The sequence below is a fragment of the Trachypithecus francoisi genome, unplaced genomic scaffold (assembly GCF_009764315.1).
Source record: "Trachypithecus francoisi isolate TF-2019V2 unplaced genomic scaffold, Tfra_2.0 Lachesis_group17, whole genome shotgun sequence".
Taxonomy (NCBI): Eukaryota; Metazoa; Chordata; class Mammalia; order Primates; family Cercopithecidae; genus Trachypithecus; species Trachypithecus francoisi.
Window position 1 is genome coordinate 5,413,586 of NW_022681462.1, and position 20,279 is coordinate 5,433,864.

Genomic DNA, 20,279 nt, shown 5'->3' on the forward strand with positions numbered 1-20,279 from the left:
ATCGCAATAATGCAGGAGATACGAATTTTTTGGTTTCCCAGTGCACAGGAAATTATGTTTATACTATACTATAGTCTATTAAGTATGCAGTAGCATTATGTATCAAAAGATGTATATACATGCATTAAAAATACTCTTGCTAAAAAATGCTAATGATCATCTGAGCCTTCAATGAGCCAAAACTATTTTGCTGGTGGAGGATCTTGTCTCGATGTTGCTGGCTCCTAATCAATCAGAATAGTAGTTATTGAAGGTTAGGGTGGCTGTGGCAATTTCTTCAAATAAGACAGTAATGAAGTGTGCTACATTGATTGACTCTTCCTTTTACGAAAGAGTTCTTTGTAACATGAGCTGCTGCTTGATAGCATTATACCCACAGTAGAAGTTCTTTAAAAATTGAAGTCGATCCTCTCAAACCCTGCCATTGCTTTATTAATTAATTTTATGGAATATCCGAAGTCCTTGTTGTCATTTCAACAACGTTCATAGCATCTTCACTTGAGAGTCGATTCCATCTCAAGAAACCACTTTCTTTGTTCATCTATAAGAAATAACTACTCATTCGTTCAAGTTTTATCATGAGATTGCAACAGATCAACTATTTCTTCAGGCTCCACTTACAGTTCTCTTACCATTTCCATCACAGTTACTTCCTCCCTGAAGTCTTGAATCCCTCAAAATAAACCATGAGGGTTGGAATAAACTTCTTCCAAACTTCTGTTAATGTTAATATTTTGACCTTCTCCCATGAATCATGGATATTCTAAAAGGCATCTAGAATGATGAACCCTTTCCAGAAGGTATTCAATGTATTTTTTCCAGAACCATCACAGAAATCACTATCTTTGGCAGCTATAGCATTATAAAATGTATTTCTTAATGTGATATAATGAAATATATGGCCGGGTGCGGTGGCTCAAGCCTGTAATCCCAGCACTTTGGGAGGCCGAGACGGGCGGATCACGAGGTCAGGAGATCGAGACCATCCTGGCTAACACGGTGAAACCCCGTCTCTATTAAAAATACAAAAACTAGCCGGGCGAGATGGCGGGCGCCTGTAGTCCCAGCTACTCCGGAGGCTGAGGCAGGAGAATGGCGTAAAACCCGGGAGGCGGGGCTTGCAGTGAGCTGAGATCCGGCCACTGCACTCCAGCCCGGGCGAAAGAGCAAGACTCCGTCTCAAAAAAAAAAAAAAAAAAGAAATATATATTTGGGGTTTTTTCCCCATTTCCTGGCACACAACTCCTAAAATCCTTGGAATCTCCGAAGTGCTGTCTTTTTGTACAGCTAATGTTGAATAATAGCTTCAGGGTGGGAGTGGTCACTGGAAAGACCAATGATTAGAGGATTGGGACTCTCAACCCCATCCCCCAACCTCTGGTGAGGGGGTAAGGGGACAAAGGTCAATTGAACACCAATGGCCAATGGTTTAATTAATCATGCCTATGTAACAAAACCTCTCTGAAACCCAAAAGAGCAGGATTTGGAGAATTTCCAGATAGCTGAATATGTGGAGGTTCCTAGAGTATGGTGCACTTAGAGAAGATATGGAACCTCCGTGTTCCTTCACCTATACCTCATTGTATACTTCTCTTCATCTGCATCCTTTGTAACGTCCTTTATAATAAACCAGTAAGTGTATTAATAAATGTTTCCCTGAGTTCTGTGAGCCACTCCAGCAAATCAATTGATCCCGAAGAAGGGTTGTGGGGACTCCAACTTGAAGACAGAAGTTCACCAGGCCCAGACTTGTGACGTGTGTCTGAAGCTTGGGGATTAGTCTTGAGGACTGAACCTTCAACCTGTGGGATCTGATCTGTCTCCAGGTAGTGTCAGATTGGTGTTCACTGCTTGTTGGTGGGGAAAAATCCCCACACATTTAGCCACAGAAGCCTTCTGTGTTGATTGTTGTGGTGTGAAAACAAAAGGAAAAAACACTTTAAGAGTTTTTCTCCAAACAAATAATAAGATGAAAGTTGAATTATTCCTTGACCTGTGGGCTGCGGAATGGATGTTGTTAGCAGGCATGAAAACATTAATCTCCTTGTATACCTCCAACAGGGCTCTTAGGTGACTAGGTACATTGTCAGTGAGCAGTGTGATTTTTATTTATTTATTTATTTTAGACAGAGTCTCATTCTGTTGCCCAAGCTGGAGTGCAATGGCGCAATCTCAGCTCCCTGCAACCTCTGCCTCCCCAGTTCAAGTGATTCTCCTGCCTAAGCCTCCTGAGTAGCTGGGATTACCCACATATGCACCACCATGCCCGGCTGATTTTTGTATTTTTAGTAGAGATGGGGTTTTACCATGTTGGCCAGGCTGGTCTCGAACTCCCGACCTCGTGATCTGCCTGCCTCGGCCTCCCAAAGTGCTGGGATTACAGGCGTCAGCCACTGTAATGGGCCCTAGCAATGTTATTTTGAAAGGAATCTTTTTTCTCCTGAGCAGCAGGTCTCAACAGTGGGCTTAAAATATTCAGTAAACCATGCTATAAACAGATATACTGTCAGGCAGGCTTTGCTGCTCCTTTAATAGAGCACAGGCAGAGTAGATTTAGCATAATTCTTTTTTTTTTTTTTTAACTAGGCAAAGAACTTTATTAACCTTTGTTTCAAACTTGATTCCCAGACTTCTTTGGCTTAATTAGCTGCAAAGAATGAATTGCGTATAAGCAAAAACTGAAAAGAGCTGCAGTGTCCAGGGGGCTTGGACTTAAAAATATTAGAGATCTAGATTTTTATCAGATCCATAAACAAAAATTTCTTAAAAAGCAGTCATAATATAAAATAGCAGCTCCCAGTAACTTCAAGTTTTATCTTCAGAAGTTGACTCAATTCAGTTTGCCTCATTCTTGGAAGCCTCATCAAAATTCTCCACAATATCTGGAACTTCATCATCATCCTCCTCTCCAGTAGCAAGTGGTGCTTTTCCATCCACAGATTGTTTGGGCAGAGCTTCAGTCAGTCTCCTTAAACTAGTCAGACTGCCTGCACCAAGCTCGCTTAAGATGCTGAGTAGCATTTCTGTCAGCTGCTTTGTCTCAGCATGGCTTGTAATGAATGGTGAAAGGGTTCACTACCAGAGATGCCTGAACCTTAGGGTGGTTAAAGTGGTCACTGTTCCTTGGTTTGTAAACATATTCAACTCTTCAATACTGGAGATACTGTTTACCCCTAACTTCTTTAAGAAGAACTGAAGTTTTTTAACATCCGCTGCGGCTGCTCTATGAACCACCTTCTTTCTGCAAGAAGTTCCTTTCCCACCTGTGCACACTTGTGCCTGCAGTTTGTGAGGTTTTCCTGGTTCATGATTGTTTCATCTTGTCAGAGCGGATAAGGGGCTGCCCAGGGGACTAGGGTTCGTGCTCAGCGGGTCTTGGGTGGACCAGCTGAGATTAGGCGCACACACCAATTTCGCGTAATTCTTAAGGGCCTTAAAATTTTTGGAATGCTAAATGAGCATCGGCTTCAAGTTAAAGTCACTAGCTGCATTAGCCCCTTCCAGGAAAATCAGTCTGTTCTTTGAAGCTAGGCATTGACTTCTCTCTAGCTATGAAAGTCCTAGAAGGCATCTTCCTCTCATAGAAGGTGTTTCATATACATTAAAAATCTGTTGTTTAGTGTAGCCACCTTGATCAATAATCTTAGCTAGGTCTTCTGGATAATTTGCTGCAGCTTCTGTATTAACACTTGCTGTTCACCTTGCACTTTTATGTTATGGAGACAGCTTCTTCATGAAATTTCATGAACCAACCTTCACTAGCTTCCACCTTTTCTTCTGCAGTATCCTGACCTGTCTCAGCTTCACAGAACTGAAGAGAGTTAGGGCCTTGCTAACTCTCTTCCCTTAGATTAAGGGAATGATGTGGCTGGTTTGATCTATCCAGACCACTAAAACTTTCTCCATATTGGCAACAGCCTTTCCCACTTTCTCACATTCTCACTTTCTTATTTGCGTGTTAATTTCTTCCAAGAACATTACTTAGACAGTGCAGTGGCTCATGCCCATAATCCCAGCATTTTGGGAGGCCAAGGTGGGCACATTGCTTGAGCCCGGGAGCTTTTGACCACTCTGAGCAACACGCAGAGGCCCAGCCTCTACAAAAAATTAAAAAATTAGCCAGGCATGGTGGCTCACGTCTGTGGTCCTAACTACTTGGGGTAGGCCAAAGTAGGAAGATGGCTTGAGCTCCAGAGGTCAAGGCTACAGTCAGCCATGATCATGCCACTGCATTCCAGCCTGGGTGACAGAGCAATACCCTGTCTCAAAAAAAAAAAAAAAAAAAAAAAAAAGAAAGAAAGAAAAAAGAAAAGAACTCTTCCTTTTCATTCACAACTTGACTGTTTGGCACAAGAGGCTAGCTTTTGGCCTATCTTGGCTTTTAACATGCCTTGAGAAAATGACAACTAACATTAATCTTAGTTGTAAAATTAATCATTCCTGGCTTTTGATGTAAAGTGAGAGACATTCAACTCTTTCTTTCAGTTGAATACTCAGAGGCTGTTGTAGGGTTATTAAGTAGACTAATTTTAATATTGTTGTCTCACAGGAAGGCTGGAGGAGAGAAAGAGAGAGAAGGGAGAATAGCTAGTTGGTGGGACAGTCAGAACACACACAACCTTTATTGACTAAATTCACCATGTTATATGGATGTGGTTCGTGGTGCCCCAAAACAATTAAAATAGTAACATCAAAGATCAGTGATCAAAGCCAGCCATGGTGACATGTGCCTACAGTCCCACCTACTTAGGAGGCTGAGGCAGAAGGATCACTTGAGGCCAAGAGTTTGATGCCTTGGCCTCCCAAAGTGCTGGAATTACAGGCACAAGTCACCATGCCAAGCCTGAAGAGTTTATTTTGTATTAAATAACTTAAATGTATTATTATAAACCTTCCCACAAATAAAACCTTGGTCCCACATGGTTTCACTGGTAAGTTCTTCCAAACATTTAAGGAAGAAATAATACCAAGCTTACATATATTTTGTAGAAAGAATAATAGTACCCCAAAGATATACACCTCCCAATCCCTGAAAACTGAATATGTTACTTTCCAAGGGGAAAAAGACTTTGCAGATGTGACTACATTAAAGATCTTGAGATGGAAAGAGTATCCTGGATTATCCAGGTGGGCTCAGTGCAATCACAAGGGCCCTTATAAAAGGAGATAAACGTTGTCAGTTAGAGAGTGAGAGAAATTTGAAGATGTTATACTGTCAACTTGGAAGACAGAAGATCTTCAAAGGGATCATGAACCTTGAAATATAGATAGCTTCTAGAAGTAGAAGCTGGAAAAGGCAAGGAAACAGATTTTCCCTCAGAACCTCCAGAAGGAATACAGCCTGCTAGCCTATTTTGGACTTCTGATCCCCAGAACTGAAAGATAATATATTTGCATTGTTTCAAGCTATTAGGTTTGTGGTAATTTGCTATGGCAGCAATAGGAAACTAATACCGGTGGCGGCAGCAGCCCATCTAGAGTGGCTGCTGCCATGATGGCTGCAGGAGGGAGGCGCTGCCCAGCCTCCCTGGGTGCCGCTGCAGCTGCTCTGGTGCAGCTCCAGACTCCAGCATCTCTGTGGTCTTGAGTGCCCAGGAAGGCCTCCCTTTCCCTGCAGGCTCAAAAGTGCTTGCTCTCATTGCCTGGTTTCTCCTGCTGTCAGTGCCTGCTCCCATCTCGGAGGTGTGGCTGGGACTGCACACTCCATGGAGCTGGCAGGAGCCAGGGACAAACAGGAGCCTCACCCCTTCTGAGTTAGCGAGGCAAGATCTCCCTGGGTGCAGCTGCAGCTGCCCAAGCCTGGTTTTGGACCTGGGCATCTCTGTGCTCTTGGGGGCCCAGGAAGGCATCCCACAGGATTGAAGTCCCTGCTCCCATTGCCTGGCCTCTCCCTGTTCCCAGTACCCACTGCAATTGTGGAGCAAGTTTGGGGCCAAGTCCAGGAACTGTCACAGTCCAGCCAGGTGGGCACATGCTTGGGGCAGCCCCTGACATGCCAGCCCCCTGCCTCAGTGCCCTCCAGACTTTGGGCACCCATGAGTGCAGGAGGGAAGCTGAGGGGAGGCTGAGGGCAGCTCAGCATTGGCTTGCAGGTGTCCCTTGGCATGAATAGCCTGTGAAACATGAACAGCAGAGGGAGGCAGACAGGCTCCTGGGCAGAAGGGAGCAGGAACCTGGTGAAGCCCCACCTTTAGGCAGGAGAAGGCCTGAAAGCTGGGGGCTGGGCTGCCAGTCCTGTGTACTGGAGGCAGAACTCATGGAACCTTTTCCTGGGCTCACCCATGGCTGCCCGTGGACCAATCAGCATGCATTTTGCCCCTCTGAAGACCATAAAAACCCCTAGACTCAACAAGAGCAGGGCAGACACTGGGAAAACCAGCTGCAGAGAGGAGCTACCTTCTCCAGGGCCTCCTCTCCACTGAGAGCTGCAGATGATGGGATGACCAGCTACAGAGAGGAGCCACCCCCTCTGCTAAAGGCTGAATGTTTGTCAGGACAACCTGCCTGCAGACAGGAGTCAGCCACTACAGGTCTCCTCTGAGCTGTTCTAACACTCAATAAAGCTCCTCTTCATCTTGCTCACCTTTCACTTGTCTGTGTACCTCATTTCTTCCTGGACACAGGACAATAACCTGGGCAAAGATACCACCAACTGCAGAGATTTCTGGCCATAAAAGCAATACCCCAAAGATCCTGTAACAATACAGTATATATTTTCAAAGAATAAAAAAAGAGAAAACATTTTCTAACTCTTTATATAAAGCTAATATAACCTTGATTTTTCTTCTTTCTTTCTTCTTTCTTTCTTTTTCTTTCTTTTTCTTTCTTTCTTTCTTTCTTTCTTTCTCTTTCTTTCTCTTTCTTCTCTTTCTTTCTCTTTCTTTCTCTTTCTTCTCTTTCTTTCTTTCTTTCTTTCTTCTTTCTTTCTTTCTTTCTTTCTTTCTTTCGTTCCTTCCTTTTCTTTCTTTCTTTTTCTCTCTCTCTCTTTCTTCTCTCTCTCTCTCTTTCTTTCTTTCAAGTTTTTTCCATTGCCCAGGCTGGAATGCGGTAGTGTAATCACTACGCACTGTAGCCTTGACCTCTCGGGCTCAAGCAAGCCTCCCACCTCAGCCTCCTGAGTAACTTGGACCACAGGCATGCACCACCATGCCTGGCTAATTTGTTTTTAAATTTTTCTTTTTTTTTTTTGAGGCGGAGTCTCGCTCTGTCGCCCGGACTGGAGTGCAGTGGCCGGATCTCAGCTCACTGCAAGCTCCGCCTCCCGGGTTTACGCCATTCTCCATTCTCCTGCCTCAGCCTCCCGAGTAGCTGGGACTACAGGCGCCCGCCACCTCGCCCGGCTAGTTTTTGTATTTTTAGTAGAGACGGGGTTTCACTGTGTTAGCCAGGATGGTCTCGATCTCCTGACCTCGTGATCCGCCCGTCTCGGCCTCCCAAAGTGCTGGGATTACAGGCTTGAGCCACCGCGCCCGGCCTTTAAATTTTTCTTGATTTAGCAATGGGGTCTTGCTATGTTGCCCAAGCTGCTCTCAAGCTCCTGGGCTCAAGCAATCCTCCCCGCTCAGCCTCCCAAAGTACTGAGATTACAGGCATGAACCACCATGCCCAGCCAAGAGCTGGATTTTACATAATATGATGCCAAATGGTTCCAATTTGATCTATTTTTTGAAACGAAATAGTTTTTTACTTTTCAGTTTGTAAATTTTCAAACATACGTAAAAGTAGAGAAAATAGTATAATAAACCCATGACTTAGGTTTAACAGCGGTTACTATTTTGCTGATTTTGCTTTATCTATTTACACCTCCCTCCCCCACTTTTTGTCTCCTTTTGCTGATGTACTTTATTTTTATTTTTATTTTTTTTTAAGACAGAGTCTCACTCTGTTGCCCAGGCTGAAGTGCAGTGGTGCAATCTTTGCTCACTGCAACCTCTGTCTCTTGGATTTAATCAATTCATGTGCTTCAACCTCCCAAGTAGCTGGGATTACAGGCATGGGCCACCACATCCAGCTAATTTTTTTATTTTCAGTAGAGATGGGGTTTTGCCATGTTGGCCAAGCTGGTCTTGAACTCCTGGCTTCAAGTGATCATCCTGCCTTGACCTCCCAAAATGTTGATGTTACAGGCGTGAGCCACAGCACCTGGCCTTGCTGATGTACCTTAAAGCAAACCTCAGACATGCCATTTCAGCCACAAATACTTCCAGTATGCATCTCTAATGCAAAAGGACTTTTTTCATAGAAACGTTTGAAATCTTCAAAAGTGATGTTTAAATGTGTCTGAATGATTCATCAATAAACGTTTTAAAAAAGAAGAAAATAGGCCAGGTGGAGTGGCTCACACCTGTAATCCCAGCACTTTAGGAGGTCAAGGCAGGTGGATCACCTGAAGTCAGAAGTTCAAAACCAGCCTGGTTTGGTGAAACCTCCTTGGTTCGTTGGTGAAACCTCATCTCTACAAAGATACAAAAATTAGCTGGGCGTGGTGGCGGGCACCTGTAATCCCAGCTACTCGGGCGACAGAGGTTGCAGTGAGCCGAGATTGCGCCACTTCACTCCAGCCTGGGTGAGAGAGCAAGACTCCATCTCAAAAAAAAACAAAAAAAGCAAACGTGGAGAAAGTCAGTTGGTCAATCCAGTTGAAAGGTACACAGGTGTTCCTTTGTACTATTCATGTAATTTTTCTACAGAAATTTTTCAATGAAAAATTGTTTATTCAACGAGTGTTTTCCTTTGCACTTTCAGTTCATCAGTGCCTAGTTAGCAATTCTTTTTTTTTTTTTTTTTTTTTTTTGAGACTGAGTTTCACTCTTGTTCCCCAGCCTGGAGAGTAATGGCATGGCAGGATCTCGGTTCACTGCAATTCTGCCTCCCAGGTTCAAGCGATTCTCCTGCCTTAGCCTCCCCAGTAGCTGGGATTACAAATGTGTGCCATCACACCCAGCTAATTTTGTATTTTTAGAAGTGATGGGGTTTCATCATGTTGGCCAGGCTGCTCTTGAGCTCCTGACCTCAAGTGGTCTGCCCGCCTCAGCCCCCCAAAGTGCTGTGTACAGGCATGAGCCACCGCACCTGGCCAGCAATTCTTTACATAAATAATCACAATTTTTTATAATTGGTTTTTTGTTGTTGTCTTTGATGGAGTCTCGCTCTCTCAACCAGGCTGGAGTGCAGTGTTGCAATCTTGGCTCACCGTAACGTCTGCCTCCCAGGTTCAAGTGATTCTCCAGCCTCAGCCTCCCGAGTAGCTGGGATTACAGGCATCCACCACCATGCCCAGCTACTTTTTTTTTTTTTTTTTTTTTCAGTAGAGACGAGGTTTCACCAAGTTGGCCAGGCGGGTTTAGAACTCCTTACCTCAAGTGATCCACCCGCCTTGACCTCCCAAAGTCCTAGGATTACAGGCATGAGCCGCTGCACCCTGCTTCAAATTAGTTTTGAAAATATAACTGATAGGAGCTCTGCCTCTTGAGAGCTGGCATGAGCCTTGAAGGAAATGTATTTTAAGGATTCAAATGTGTCTTGTGGAATCCCATGGCAGAAGTCCTCAGAAAGAGCATGAGATAAGAAAATGATTATCAACTAGGATCCCAGGAAGTGCCTTCTCATATCCTGCCCCTGCTTCTCTGGTCTCATCTCTCTGCCTTGCAACTGTCTCTACTTTTCAGTTCATACATCAGGTTACAGCTGTATCTCAGCTTTGAAGTTTTAAAATTTCTTTCTTTTTTTTTTTTTTTTTTTGAGGCGGAGTCTCGCTCTGTCGCCCGGACTGGAGTGCAGTGGCAGATCTCAGCTCACTGCAAGCTCCGCCTCCCGGGTTTACGCCATTCTCCTGCCTCAGCCTCCCGAGTAGCTGGGACTACAGGCGCCCGCCACCTCGCCCGGCTAGTTTTTGTATTTTTAGTAGAGACGGGGTTTCACTGTGTTAGCCAGGATGGTCTCGATCTCCTGACCTCGTGATCCGCCCGTCTCGGCCTCCCAAAGTGCTGGGATTACAGGCTTGAGCCACCGCGCCCGGCCTAAAATTTCTTTCACTCAGGAGAATAGCTCAGTCTGAATAAGAATATTATGGTCCCAGTTTCAAATTCCTGGTAGAAAGAATCTGATGTCCCAGTTTGGGTCAGATGTCCACACGTGGTCTGATTATCTGTGACCAAGGAATGATGTCATATAGTAGAGATATGGTTGTCTGGAGCCTCTTTAAGGAGGAGGAAGCAAGCTAGGTCTTTGTGAGATAAGCCAACACCCAGAAAGGAGCTAATACAATTGTTGAGTGGAAACACAAAAGAGTCATGTATAATGCAATTCCATTTCTGTAAAACAAATCAAAACAAAGCTCTATCTATATATAAATATGTCTATTGCTAATATATATATTAGAAGAGTCTGGAAAGACTTGTAAACAGGAATATATATATTAATATATCTTTTTAAAGTTTTCATTATGAAATAATTTTAGACTTACAAATGAATAGCAAAAATAGTACAAAGAATTCTTGTATACTCTTCACCCAACTTCCCCAAATGTTTAATCTTACATAATTGAGTAAAATGATCAAAATCAAGAAAATAACACTAGTAAATGCCACTAATTCATCTATGAACTGCATATACATTTTGTCAATTGTCCCTATGTGCCCCTTTTCCTGGATCAGGATGCTATTAAAGATCACACAATGCATTTATTTATCTTCTTACTCTTTAATCTGGGATAGTTTCTTAATTTTTCTTTATCTTTTCTGACCTTCACAATTCTGAAGAGTGTGTGCCAATAGTTTTGTAGAATGTCCCTCACTTTGGGTTTGTCTGATGTTTCTTTTTGATTAAAATCAGGTTATATATGTTGGCCTCATGGCTGCAATATTAACTTGGATACTTGATTAAGGTAGTGTCTGCCAGACTTCTCTATCGTAACATTATTTTTCCCTTTGTCATTTAATAAATATCTTCTGGGGAGATACTGTGACACTATATAAAAAATCCCATTTCTCCTTTTAGCCCACCAGTTTTAGCATTTGTGAATGACTCTCGCCTGAAACAATTTTTACTCTAGGGTCTGGCAAATGGTAATTTTGTTTCCATCACTTCTTCATTTATTACTTGGAATTCTACTGTAAAGAAGAACTTCCTCCACTCCCCCAATGATCTATTTATTCAACTTGTTATCACTCTGGACATATGGATATTTGTTTTATTCCATGAGTTACAACCTATTACTATTTATTTTGTTGCTTAAATTGTCCCTGATTTGTCTTGGGATCTCCTTCAAGTTGGCTCCTATGTTCTTTCAACATGCCCCATCATTTTTTCAGCATTTACTTTTTGGCATCATGACATGTTCCAGGCGGATCTTGGTTTTTCTCTGTTCCAGTTCTGGAACCAGACATTTCTTCCAAAAGTTCTGGTTTTAATTTTCTTTTCTTCTCTCTTTTGAGATAGAGTTTTGCTCTGCTGCCCAGGCTGGAGTTCAGTAACGCGATCTGGGCTCACTACAACCTCCACTTCCCGGGATGAAGCGATTCTTATGCCTCAGCCTCCAAAGTAGCTGGGACTAAAGATGTGCGCAACCACAACCGGCTATTGTCTGGTATTTTTAGTAGAGATGAGGTTTTGCCATGTTGCCAAGACTGGTGTCGAACTCCTGAGCTCAAGTGATCCTCCCACCTTGACCTCCCAAAATGCTAGGATTATAGGTGTGAGCCAATGCCCTGGCTGTCCTGATTTATTTCCTTTTCTCTTTTTTCTTTTGTAAAATTGCATATTTAAAACAAGATCTGGCATCAAGCATGTTCATTGCTACTGATATTCCAATACCTGGAGGTAGGTAATATTTTTATCTGCATTTCATAGAAAAAAAATGTGAGGCATGAAGAGGTTAATGCGGCTATTTATTAGGTGCTAGAGCCAATATTTGGACCCAAGCAGTCTGACTCTAGAATTCATGTTTTTCTTTTTGGTTTTTTGAGACAGAGTCTCCCTTTGTTGTCCAGGCTGGAGTGCAAGGGCATGACCTCCGCTCACTGCAACCTCCGACTCCCAGGTTCAAACGATTCTCCCTGCCTCAGACTCTTGAGTAGCTGGGATTACAGGTGTGCGCCACCACACCAAGCTAAGTTTTGTATTTTTAATAAAGACAGGGTTTTGCCATGTTGGCCAGGCTGGTCTTGAACTCCTGACCTCAGGTGATCTGCCCGCCTTGGCCTCCCAAATTGCTGGGATTACAGGTGTGAGTCACCATGCCTGGCCTCTTAAAAGCGTTTTAGTAACTGAGAGAAGTAGAAAAATCATGGTGTCCACATTGCATGTGGTCACTACTTGACCTGGCACTTTATATCTGACAGACACTATGTGGAGTGAGCTATTACCAGCAATCTGTTCATGCTACCCTCCAGTAGGCACAGCACATAGGCTATGTTCCAAATAGGCCATAGGTCTCCTCAAGAGCTAAATACTACATATGACATTTGTTGAATCATTTTACTGTCCACAAGATGAGATATAATCAGAGGTATCATTCATCTGGAAAATCTCTGAGCTTCTTACCTATAGGTGGTGAATAAATGTGTAAACAAGCTGTTTTCCCTAGTCCCAAACTCACCCGATTATAATTAAGGAAATTCGTTTTGGTTGCAATATTCACTGCTATAGCATATTGGTGGCTTTTTCTGAATCAGTGTTAGCCTACATTTGCTTATAAAAATCTTCAGGTTTCCATTTTAGTGGTATTGCTTGAGGGAAAAAATCCATAAAATTCTGATGCCAGCTATTCTACACAGTTCCATCTACTGAAAAATATAAAGTGGATCAAAGTTTATATACTACAAAATCTTAATGCATGGAAAGCTTGAATATTTCTTGTTTTTTATAACATCCAATTTAATACACATAAGCCAAAGATTCCAAGTATAGAAAAGTAGGAAAAAGAGAACAGGAAGGGCAGATGGGGCTGTGGCAACTACAGTTTTGGGCAGTTTGGTAACACCGCTTCTTCTGCTGCTGCTTTAATAAGGTATAATTGACAAACTTGAATTGTATATATTTAAGGTGTACAACTTGATGTTTTGATACATGTGTGCTTTGTGGAATAATCACCACAATCAAGCTAATTAACCATCACCTGACCTAATTGTGTTTTTGTGTGTGTACGTGATGAGAACACTTCAGATAAAATATATAGACTGCTTTGCAAATTTTCATGACATCCTTGTGCAAGGGCCTTGCTAATCTTCTCTGCATTGTTCCTATTTTATTTTATTTATTTATTTTTTATTTTATTTTATTTTTGAGACAAGGTCTTGCTTTGTCGCCCAGGCTGGAGTGCAGTGGCGTGATCTTGGCTCACTGCAACCTCTTCCTCCTGGGTTCAAGCGATTCTTCTGCCTCAGTCTCCTGAGTAGCTGGGATCACACGCACGCACCACGACGCCCAGCTAATTTTTGTATTTTTAGTAGAGACGGAGTTTTGCCATGTTGGCCAGGCTAGTCTTGAACTCCTGACCTCAGGTGATCCATCTGCCTCGGCCTCCCAAAGTGCTGGGATTACAGGCGTGAGCCGTGGCGCCCAGCCTAGAATTCACATTCTTGACCACTATGCGTATCTTATTAATAAAACCAAGGAAGCTAGCACAGTATAAACCAATCTTACCCATATATAAATGCAGTTTTCTAACTAGAGATATTAAAGAATTAAATGTAATAAAAAAGCAGAAAATGCATAAAAAAGAATTAAATGTAAAATCTCAAATAATAAAAAGAAGGAGAAACTATAAGTGAATATTCAGTCAATCTCAGGCTGAGAGAAAACTCTGTGAGAATACAGTTGTGCACTCCCCAGCTGCATCACTCACTTTAGCATATGCCCCCAACTTTAGCTGTGGCAGGAGCCAGTTAAAAAAGGAAGTTGGCACTGTGTGCATTTTTTTCTCAGGAATCACTCCTGGCTTGTCTGACTGTTTGAACTCTCTTTGCATTGCCTTCTCTGTCAGAACGATTAACTTTGAATTAGAACTTTCTCTTTTTATTTATTTATTGCCCTGCCTGAATTTGGCATCCTGACCCTGGACTATTGGTCTCAGCATTACTGACCCAGAAACTCCATAGGAAACTGACCTGGTAATGATTCTCTTGGCCCCATTCACCACAGCCTCAGGCCTACTTTCAGCCCAGGGACTCAGGGCCCCCCATCTGCCTGAGGCAGGAGTATGTGCTCAAAAAAAGAATAGAAAACACACATCCAAGCAAACATAGGAAAAGATGGACAAGCTTGACTAAACGGTAAAGTGTAAAATGATTATTCTTCAAGATAACATACAATTCTATGATTCTATACACACGTACGTCCATGCATGCATACGATAATTGACTTCTCAACTGCTAACATTTCTTGAGTACTATTTGCTCAATAGTACTCATTTTTCCATAAATTTATGTTTTGAAAAATGTCAAACTTACAGGAAACTTTAAATAATAGTACAATGAGGCAAGGTGCAGTTGTTCACACCTGTAATCCCAGCACTTTAGGAGGCCCAGGTGGGAGGGTAACTTGAGCTCAGGTGTTTGAGACCAGCCTAGACAACATAAGGAGACTGTCTCTACAAAAAACACAAAAATTAGCTGGGTGTGGTGGCAAATACCTATAGTCCCAGGTACTCAGGAGGCCGAGGTGGGAGGATTGCTTGAGCCCAGGAGGTTGAGGCTGTAGTGAGCCATCATTGTGCCACTGCACTCTAGCCTGGGTGACTGCAAGACCCTGTTTAAAAAAAAACAAAATAAAATAAAATAAAAATAAAAAAGAAGAAGAAGAAAAATAAATAGTACAATGGACAGCTTTACATTCTTTACCAAGATTCAGCAATCAAGAATTGACTTTTCCCATTGGATTTTAATATTTATTGTTTCTTCCCCAAAATTCATGTGTATTTTGCATCTTGTCACAGGCCATATTTCAGGGGTGCCGTAACCACTCCTCGTTTGGTGTTTTTTTAGAAAGACTCAGAAGGCTCAATATCAGGTTATATTCATGGCTAAGACTTATTACAGCAAAAAGTAGACAGTAAAAATTGCAGAAAGAAGATAGGCATTGGGTAAAATCCAGAGAGGTCAGATACACACTTTCAAGTTTTTTCCAACCAGAGCCACACAAGACATGCTTTCCTTCTAGCAGAATCTCTCTACCCAATGCAAGTCTCAGGGCCCAAGGCTTTTATGGAGATCTGGTCACATGGGTACATTCTGCTACATGACCATCCTTGACAACTGAAACTCAGGACTCTAATAATGAAACCTGGCATGCATGATCAGTCTTGATGTCTGTGCAAAGCAATTCTGACAAGCTAGTAGGACATGGTTCATTGCTTTAGGTGCATACAACAAAATCATCAACCTTAGCATAAAGAGCCTTCCAAGGGCCACATACCTAGGATTGACCAACAGTCAATCATGGGTCCAGGTTTCCTTGGAGATATGCAAGGACAGAGCAACCAGAATTGCTGTGTAAATCTCTCATATGATACCTTTGGTTTGTTACATTCCTGCCATTTGAATTGCCTTTTCTTTTCTTTTTTTTTTTTGAGACGGAGTCTCACTGTGTCGCCCAGGCTAGAGTGCAGTGGCATGATCTCTGCTCACTGCAAGCTCTGCTGCCTCCCGGGTTCATGCCATTCTCCTGCCTCAGCCTCCCTAGAAGCTGGGACTACAGGCGCCCACCACCACGCCCGGCTAATTTTTTTGTATTTTTTTAGTAGAGACGGGGTTTCACCGTGTTCGCCAGGATGGTCTTGATCTCCTGACCTCATGATCCGCCCGCCTCAGCCTCCCAAAGTGCTGGGATTACAGGCGTGAGCCACCGCGCCCGGCTGAATTGCCTTTTCCAGAAGCCTAGTTCAAATTCCACATTCTCTCCAGCACCTGCCCAAGGCCCTTCCTGGAGAAGCTACTTCCTAAACATATGCTCAGTGAAGGAACCTTGAGTGATGTCTTCACAGACCTATTCAACCCAGGGATCTCTTCCTTTTCAGTGAATTTTCCCCTTATTTTATAATTAGTCATATAATGCCTAGGAATAGCTCTTGTGTTATTATCTGATATTGCCATTTAATTTTTCAAGTTTATATTTTCTCCTTAACCACAGGCTAAACAACAATCATCTTTTAGGTCACTTTGTATATATTTTGCTGCTCCTAGAACAAAATATAACACTTAATAAATATTTATTGATGCTAATTGATAACTGGTTCAAAAACTACCCTCCTACAACTTAGTCTTTAATATATAAATAATAAAGAGCTGGGCACGGTGCCTCAAACCTGTAATCCCAGCACTTTGGGAGGCTGAGGTGGGAGGATTGCTTGAGGCCAGTAGTTTGAGACCAGCCTGGGCAACATGGTGAAACCCTGTCTCTACTAAAAATACAACAATTAGCCGGGCGTGGTGGTGGGTGCCTATAATCCCAGCTACTTGAGGGACTGAGGCAGGAGGATCACTTGAGCCTTGGAAGTCGAGGCTGCAGTGAGCTGAGATCATGCCACTGCACTCCAGCCTGGGTAACAAAGTGAGACCCAGTCTCAAAAAAACAAAAAAAAAGTGATAAAGAAAATGAGGCTGTTTTAACCCAGCTAACATCCAGGTTTGACCATTGGGTGAAAGGAGTCATTGCAACAGTGGTGGTCTACTAAGTTGATTTATTGCTGCAAGAGAAGCCTGTACATCAGGTGCTTCTCTCCATGCTCAAGTCCCTTGCTTTGGCAGTTCTACAAGCCATCAGGAGAGTGTGTGTAACTAATTAGAATGGTGCCTCTCAATCTGTAGCATGCACTGGGAGCACCTGGAGGGCTTGTAGGACACAGATTTCTGGCCCAGCTCCCAGAGTTTCTGATTCAGTAGGTCTGGGGTGGGGCCAAATAACTTGCATTTGTAACAAGCTCCCAGGTGATACTGATTCTGCTGATCCCATACCATACTTTGAGTCGCAAGGTCCTAGTATATCATTCACACACACTCAACAGTGTATGTTTTCAGTACTCTAAGGGCAATTCTTAGCGATCGGTTAGGCCATAGTAGAATTTTGACTTTATCACACACTGTTCCACCTTTATATGTCTTGTCTACTTGCACACAGCCACTATTTTTCATATAAGAATAGTAATTTTTTTTTTTTTTGCTATAATGGCACTCCTCTTCAGAATATATTCAACAATGGAATTTCATGCCAGAAAATTGTTGTGCATCAATTATTATAACAGTTTCTGTCATAAAGAATTAAAATTGCAAAGGATACCATCTGTCCATTTTAAAATCCACACTGCTATAAATTAGTCATCATAATGTAATGGTCAAGTATCATACCACAATTTACTATTGTCTGATAGTATTCTTGAAACTTGTTCTCTTTGTTCCTCTTTGAAGCTTTTTTTTTTTTTTTTTTTGAGACCGATTTCGCTCTTTTGCCCAGGCTGAGAGTTAAGTGGTGTGATCTTGGCTCACCTGCAACCTCCACCCCCTGGGTTCAAGAGATTCTTCTGCCTGCAATCATGCCCGTCTAATTTTTGTATTTTTGGTAGAGACAGCGTTTCGCCATGTTGGCCAGGCTGGTCTTGAACTCCTGACTTCAGGTGATCTGCCCGCCTTGGCCTCCCAAATTGCTGGGATTACAGGTGTGAGTCACCATGCCTGGCCTCTTAAAAGCTTTTTAGTAACTGAGAGAAGTAGAAAAATCATGGTGTCCACATTGCATGTGGTCACTACTTGACCTGGCACTTTATATCTGACAGACACTATGTGGAGTGAGCTATTACCAGCAATCTGTTCATGCTACCCTCCAGTAGGCACAGCACAGAGGCTATGTTCCAAATAGGCCATAGGTCTCCTCAAGAGCTAAACACTACATATGGCATTTGTTGAATCATTTTACTGTCCCCAAGACAGAGATATATTTATCAGGGGCATCATTCACCTGGAAAATCTCTGAGCTACTTACCTATAGGTGGTGATTAAATGTGTAAACAAGCTGCTTTTCCTAGTCCCAAATTCACCTGCTTATAATTAAGGAAATTCATTTTGGTTGCAATATTCACTACTATAGCATATTGGCGGCTTTTTCTGAATCAATGTTAGCCTACATTTGCTTATAAAAATCTTCAGGTTTCCATTTTAGTGGTATCGCTTGAGGAAAAAAATCCAGAAAATTCTGATGCCAGCTTTTCTACATGGTTCCCTCTACTGAAAAATATAAAGTGGATCAAAGCTTATAAACTACTAAATTTTAATGCATAGAAGCTTGAGTATTTCTTGTTTTTCATAACATCCAATTTAACACACATAAGCCAAAGATCCCAAGTATAGAAAGGTAGGAAAAAGAGAACAGGAAGGGCAGATGGGGCTGTGGCAACTATAGTATTGGGCAGTTTGGTAACACCGCTTCTTCTCCTGCTGCTTTAATAAGGTATTATTGACAAATTTGAATTGTATATATTTAAGATGTACAACTCAATGTTTTGATACATGTGTGCATTGTGGAATAATCACCACAATCAAGCTAATCAACCATCACCTGACATAGTTATGTTTTTGTGTGTGTACGTGATGAGAACACTTCAGGTAAAATATATGGACTGCTTTGGAAATTTTCATGACATCCTTGTGCAAGGGCCTTGCTAATCGTCTCTGCATTGTTCCTATTTTATTTGTTTATTTCAGACAAGGTCTCGCTTTGTCACCCACCCTGGAGTGCAGTAGTGAAATCTTGGCTCACTGCAACCTCTTCCTCCTGGGTTCAAGTGATTCTCCTGCCTCAGTCTCCCGAGTAGCTGGGATAACAGGCGCGCACCACCACACCCAACTAATTTTTGTATTTTTAGTAGAAACAGGGTTTCACCATGTTGGCCAGGCTAGTCTCAAACTCCTGACCTCAGGTGATCTACCTGCCTCAGCCTCCCACAGTGCTGGGATTACAGTCGTGAGCCACTACATCCGGCCTGTTCCAATTTTAGTATATGTGCTTCCAAAGCAAACACTTTACCTTCTTCTTACAACAGTACTCCCCAACCCACAAAACATCAGGTCAGCAATCCAGATTTAGACCGAACCTCAACTTCCTGGCCAGAGGAATTATCCAAGGATTATTATTAGGGCAGGTGACACAAGTTGAGAAAATCCAAGTTCTTCCCGAGCAGGTACTCAAGGGGCCCTTTGGCTCTGGGGTCACGGAGCTAGATGAAGTGAAGCCAGAGGGGCTTGCATACCTCATGAAAAGGCCTAGCTGAAATAGAAGGGAATGAGGCCAAAACCCAGAGAAATAGACCTGTGAGGATATACACACAAAGCAGAGGGGCAGAGAAAAAGAGAATGAGAAGACCTTTCAATGTCCTTGAGTCCCGGGGTTCAGAGTAGCTATGGTCAGGGCCTTCCCTATTCTCCCCAGGAACATGAACCACTAAACGTTGCTCTTTGCTTAAATTATTTTGAGTAAAATTTCTGCTCCTTGACTAATAGTAAGGCATATTACATTTTATCTATTTCTGAGTAATGGCAACTATTTTAAAAATCAATCTTACTCCCACACCTAGGAGGAAAAAAAATACTGTCAGATATGAAATTAGGTTTAAACATTAATAGCTAAAGGTGTCTGAGATTTTTGTCTGGAATTTGCTGGTAAAAGTGCTATTTTGAAGTGTATGTGTGTAAATTAATCCACACCCTAGGGACAATTATTTAACATTTTTAAACACCCAGGTCAGGAGTCTACACCTGAGGCGGAGTGAATAACTAGCTATCTAAGGGCCTTAATCTGTTGGCCACCCTCCAAAGGAGGCAGGTGTAGAACTTTAGATATCTCACTTTCTGAACCTGCACCATAAGCGATGTTGCATTTTTTCATAGTGAAATGAGCAGTATTCAGGATATACTGCCAGATGCCTAGCAGCCCTTTTCTTTTTCTTTTTTTTTTTTTGAGATAGAGCCTCGCTCTGTCATCCAGGCTGGAGTGCAGTGGTGCGATCTCGGCTCACTGCAACCTCCGCCTCCTGGGTTCAAGCGACTCTTGTGCCTCAGCCTCCTTAGTAGCTGGGATTACAGGCACACATCACCATGCCCAGCTAATTTTTATATTTTAGTAAAGATGGGGTTTCACTATGTTGGGCAGACTGGTCTTGAACTCATGACAAGTGATCCGCCCATCTCGGCCTCCTAAAGTGCTGGGATTACAGGCAGGACCCACCACACCTGGCCTAACAGCCTTTTAAGTAGCATCAAGGTCTAGAACTTGTTTACTTCCATGTGACCCTT

At 42.6% G+C, this 20,279-nt stretch overlaps 3 pseudogenes; all 3 read right to left on the bottom strand.

Annotated features, from left to right (window-relative positions):
• Positions 1-2,581: 2,581 nt before the first annotated feature.
• LOC117063067 lies at positions 2,582-14,346 on the bottom strand (annotated as a pseudogene).
• LOC117063101 lies at positions 13,168-13,258 on the bottom strand (annotated as a pseudogene).
• A 4,250-nt stretch (positions 14,347-18,596) lies between the features above and the next one.
• On the bottom strand, positions 18,597-18,695 carry LOC117063105 (annotated as a pseudogene).
• Positions 18,696-20,279: the final 1,584 nt, after the last annotated feature.